The following is a 5,630-nucleotide window of genomic DNA, read 5'->3' as shown; positions in this document are numbered from 1 at the left end:
ACATCTGAAACAATAACAAGAGTTCAGTCTGGCTCTAAATCTTTTATTTTATGAATTTAACCCCGCGAATTTTGTTGACACTTCGCAGATGTGTGCAATGAGGCGTGCGTATCGGAGGGGTGTGTCTACTCTGCAGTACACTGGTAGGCTAGAGACGCAACGTCGCTGCATGGCGATGTTGCCATACATTTACAATACACCAGCGGTGGCCGAGTGTGCTAAAAAACAAAACAAAAAAACCCCCAAAAAAACCGAAAAAAACCCCAGACGATTACACACCTCCACTACACGCTTTCACAAGCAAAATACGGTCAGTATCTTGTGCTCTGGTGCATTTATTTATTTTGCATTCATTTGTTTATTTTGTCTTAATTTGAGTGACGTTTCTTCGGAAACCGGCTTTGTGCGTAAATAATCTCTGGGATGTAGTTAAAATGGTGGTGTGTGTGTGGTATTAGGGCCAGCGGTGGGGGGCCTGAGCGAAGGTCAGAGGTGTGTCTGTAATGTAAACACCATAAAGGTCTTAGATGTGGAGGGGAGAGGGAAAAAGAAAGGCGACCTATCCGGTCCCAAGTATCCTTTTCCAACTAATTGTAAAAACAAGCGGTAGATCTGTGCCAATTGCAAAAAGAATGTCGATCTCAGTGCGGCTTTGAATATGATATTTTGTAAGCTCCTGTTCAAGTCGTAGAGTGTAATTTTTGCCATTTTACAAGGCCTGTGTTTTATTGTAAAAAATAATACCGCTTTAGGATATATTGTACATGAGTCTTACCATTTTATATATTACTTGTTTGTGCTACCTTGAAATGATAATACAGGCACACACACACACATATATATAGGCCTATCTTACAAAGTACATGGACATGTTGCATAGCCATCTCTGTTCATCAGATTGTATCACGTACTTTGCTGCCTCACAAGCCTTCCAATTATCTCTGCATTGATCTAACAGTGCTCGAGCCACAGTATATTGTGCACTGCTGTTCTGTTTTCTAAATCCCCTGCGAGTATAGCTTTGGCTCTAAAACAGCAAGAATTTTTTTTTTGCAACAAACATTCCCTAAATATTCTGGTCCATTCCTTGTCTGAGGGTTTTTACATTTGGTACCCCCTGTTTGGCAAGGATTAGGCACAGACCACTAAATAATTTGACTTGAACCATAAAACCCAAAGGTATGTGCAGAGTTCATTGTCGACTCCAGATGTTTTTGTGCCAGGTTTTCTATCTGCACCGCCGAACTAGCATATCCAGAGCCCGCCAGCACCTTAGATATGTGTCATAAGCTTATTAGGTGTTGATTCATGTGAAGTAACTGGTAGTAAAGTGTGTGGGTGTTAGGTTAATGCTCATGGAGAGTTGATCCTTGTCCTGTGGCTTGGGCTATTTCCAAGTCTGGCACCAGCACTGGATCAAGCCATTCTGCTGCAAGGGGTTTATTTGGCTCCACAGCATCCATGTCAGACATGTATCCTGGCCCAGCCATTTTGTGTCCTCAGATGCTCCGGCCCTTCTCCGTGAGCTGGCTTGCTGTTTGGAAACCAGGAGAGTGGAAATAATAAATCAGAAACACTGACCCACTAAAACTATGGGAATAGTTTTCGTGGCACTAGTGCAGACACATAAATAACTTTCATAGTAACAGAGCTTAAACTGAAATATGCTCTAAGGACAGCTCGATTTCACTTTTGGCTATTATGCCAGGACACCAGCTGATCACATAGCCAAACTGCAATGGGGTTTTATATTTACAGAATGTGCACTTTGTGTATTATAATGCATTATGATATTTTTATTATAGCCACAAGTAAAATAATTTGCTGAAGTGACAAACTTTACAGAGCAACTGCAAATCTATTGTGCAAAATAGTGCTGATGCACTGAAAGTGGAAAATTAATAAATTACAGAGGACGTCTGAGGGACAGGCTCAGAGGTCTGACAGCGATTGCAGAGCCTCCAAGGAAAGCCCAGCAATGCCAAATGTGTCTGCCTTTCTCCCAAACAAACACATTCTACATGTCTTTTGAGACTTAGAAGAAGAAGAAATAGTATATCTAACAGTACTCAATTATCCAGAGTGATCAAGAGTGGCACCCTCGGGTCCACCAGATCACGTAAAGTACCTGAGAGCTTTTGGAACTAGCTTGTGAAATCGTGTGTTGATCAGCTAGTAGATGTCCTGCTGTGCAATGCAGCATGCATCCATGTTATGCCTATGAAACTCAGGATATCCTGCTTGAGGCACTGCCACCCTGTTCCACTTACATCTGTCATCATCGCATGCCTCGGGCTGCTGGTCAGAGCCCTCACGGGCTCACTTCCCCCAGGCAGTGTAGACGGTCGGCACTTTAGACGAGCAGCAGATCAGCTGAGGGTGCCAGCACTTTAACCCCACAATGCACTGTCTCTCAGAGAGAAAAGCAACAAACTGTAAGTGAGAAGATTGATGATTACAACAAAGCATTCATTATAATTCCCCTCATCCACAGGGGACTGTGTCTGAGCACCATTATGTGCAAGTGAATCCTATACTTGGTCACAGGCAGGCTACTGGTGGTGAAAATGGGCACTTCCTCCACTGTTGTTCTCAGCAGTGCATGCTAACACCTACGGCAGTTCTCAGTGATCACACATATCTGTGGCAGAGCCTCATGTTTATCGGTCTGAGAATGACACAACAGCCGCCACAGTTCTCACTGAAAAAGAAAAAAGTCTAAATAGTTCTGCACTTCAGCAACAGTCCAGTTTTTGAGAAAAAAACAAAACAAAACACATACCTGGATGCAGAAATCACAAACATAAATCTGACAGTTTTGGATAAAAATATAGTCGTGTTATGAAAAAAAAAATACATTTTTATGTAGAGATGTAGATCCATCCACATATTTCTTGTGATATGGTTTCAAGTGACGAGAGTGGAAGTAAATGCGGCCATTGCCAGGAAAGAAGAGCCCCTTAATATGGTGACAGGGGAAGATGAAAGGCATGATGCTGGGATTCAGGAAGCAGCGAGGACAAGGAGGAAACAACATGATCAATATGTGTGACGTGGAGTCAGCACTTTTCGGTTCCTTTGGCTCAGTATTACTGGGTAATGTAAACATCAAATTCAACATGCCTCTGAACATCCTCAGAACCTTTGAATCTGCTTGAATGAGAGTAAGTGCAGCAGCTGCATCACTGCATGGTGTCCAGGCTGCGCCATGCTGAACTGTAAAACTATACAGCAGGTGATGTAAACAGCACTGTTTTTCAGCGGCAATAAATGGCCATCCCTCTAGGACGTTTACCACAGGAGATGCGTGAAGGAGAGCAATAAAATCGGGCAGGACCAAAAACAACCCAGTTCTCAACTTTGCTTTCTTCTTCTTCTTCTTCTTCTTCTTCTTTTTTTTAAATTTTAAATCACTGCTAGAATTTAATTTGCAGAGCTAGCAGGTTCAGAACAGTATAGCCATCAGTCTGGTAAATTAACAACTGAATATCGCCTTTGCCCATTCCACCTTCAGTACCTGTACTACTATGTACTAATTTTAATGTAACTTTATTTGTATGGTCTGTTGAAGTCAACAAAACAAATGCAGTTCTTATTATATGTGACTTAGACTTTAGTGATCTCTAGTTTGCATTCACTCTCTAACTTTATAAATTCCTTTGTCATCTTAATTTTTTAAAAATGTATTTTATAAATGTATTTTTTTAAATAATTACTCGGGGTTGGGCATTAGGACATGGAAGCCGTTCCTGGATTCTATAAGCCACACACACGCAAACGCACATTGAAGACAGTTACGTGAGTTGTTACATGATCCGCTTCTTGACTATAAGGGTGCGGCGAGACCAAGCATGTTTTTATTCACAAAAAAATCTTAAAGAGAAATCCTAAACCTCGACTTGTACTGTTTTCCCTTCAGAACCTCGCCAGGAGCAGCAATGTGGAGATCCAGTTGCTTATTAAAGTTCCTCTAGTTCCCTCTTCTGGAAGAATCAGGAAGGACATGTGTACTTGTCACACATGGGTCCCTGTGATATAACAATGCAACAGTACTAAAGCCCGCAGGGTTAGATTGCTTCAGAATAGCATAGAGCTATTCAGCCATAAATCCCTGCGTGCCTGCCAGAAAAATGCACTTTTATGCAGTAGTTGAGCTTATTCCGGCAATCATAACAAAGAAAAGCCTTTGTTGTTTCAAAGAAACGAACTGAAAACTGAAAATTACATAAGCAACTTATGGCTCTCAACTCTTTCAGGTGATAAAAATTTGAATATTGGACAGAGAACAGCATGGTGGCACGGTGGTTAGCTTGAAAAATACTTTGGTCCTGAGTTCCCTGAGTTCAATTCCACCATCAGGCCGGGGTCTTTGTGTCGTTGATAGTTTTATGTTCTCCTGTGTTTGCAAACCCTTCCCTCAGTCCACTCCGGCTTCCTCCCACCGTCCAAAGACATGCTAGTTTGAGGGGATGAGTTGATTGGATAATCCAAATTGGATTAATAGGTTCAAATGTGTGAATGAATGTCACCTGTCCCTGTGTGTTGGCCCTGCGACAGACTGGCGACCTGTCCAAAATGTAGCCTCACTTTTCAGATGGCTCCAGCGCCCCCGCGACCCTGGAAAGGATATTAGCGGATAAATTTAACTGATGGATGGATGGATGGACAGAGAACCTGCCAAACAACTGGGCTTGAAAAATACTTTGGTATTAAGTGCCCTGGAACACCTAATGTAGTCTTTGTGTCGTTGATAGATTGTATTGATTTTATCAAGCCTGTACCTCAGTCCACTATGTCCATTTGCTTCTTTAGTTTGATTTGAGTTGATGGCTTATTTCTTATTCCGACACGGTCATTCTGAAGCTAATCGTTAGCAAATGTGTGCTTTATATTATATCACCTATAATGCTATTGGTTAAAAATAAAGCCTCACTTTTCAGATGCATACAGCTGCACGGTATATTAGTTTATAAATTTAACTGAATCCACACGTAGCGCTAATGAACTTGGGAACCTTTATTTTGAAAACGACGCTTTTATTTTGTCAAGTCGGATCGGATTTGTGGATAGCTAGGTTTAAAACTAAAGTGATTATCACACACACAAAGTAACTCCACAGGTGCCTATTTTTTATCACTTTTGTCGGTTAGGCAGACGTAGTGGACAGTTTGCATCTTTAAATTGATGCTTCGAATATAACGAGTTAGCTTTTTTTTCTTATTCCGACACGGTCAAGTCTCTGAAGCTATGATCGTTAGCCTTGTTAGCTTTATATATACAATATATGTGCAATTAACCAGCATGACCAATGTCTGACGTCAGGTAGCGACTTCTAGCGACTTTTAGCAACCAATAGCGATTTTCCTTACTGAGGAGTTGGCAACACTGGTTGCAGCCCAAAGCCTAACCCTAGGCAAGATATAATCGGAGAACTAATGTGTTTAATTCTAAGCGAGAGGTTAACGGCCTAATTATTAGCAGTGCCTGAATTAGAAGGGAATACGGTAAAACATATATACATGTACTTGAAGCTGTATGTGCGCAGCATTAACGTAACCGGTCCCATGGTGTAATGGTTAGCACTCTGGACTTTGAATCCAGCGATCCGAGTTCAAATCTCGGTGGGACCT

General features: G+C 41.6%; 1 non-coding gene across 1 annotated transcript; it reads left to right on the top strand.

Annotated features, from left to right (window-relative positions):
- The first annotated feature begins 5,558 nt into the window (after window positions 1-5,558).
- Window positions 5,559-5,630, top strand: trnaq-uug. Its single transcript has one exon. It is a non-coding gene; the product is annotated as a tRNA-Gln (tRNA).

The sequence above is a fragment of the Oreochromis aureus genome, linkage group 5 (assembly GCF_013358895.1).
Source record: "Oreochromis aureus strain Israel breed Guangdong linkage group 5, ZZ_aureus, whole genome shotgun sequence".
In the NCBI taxonomy this organism is placed as follows: Eukaryota; Metazoa; Chordata; class Actinopteri; order Cichliformes; family Cichlidae; genus Oreochromis; species Oreochromis aureus.
Note: the sequence above shows the minus strand (reverse complement) of the source record. Positions and strands in the feature narration are given on the sequence as shown.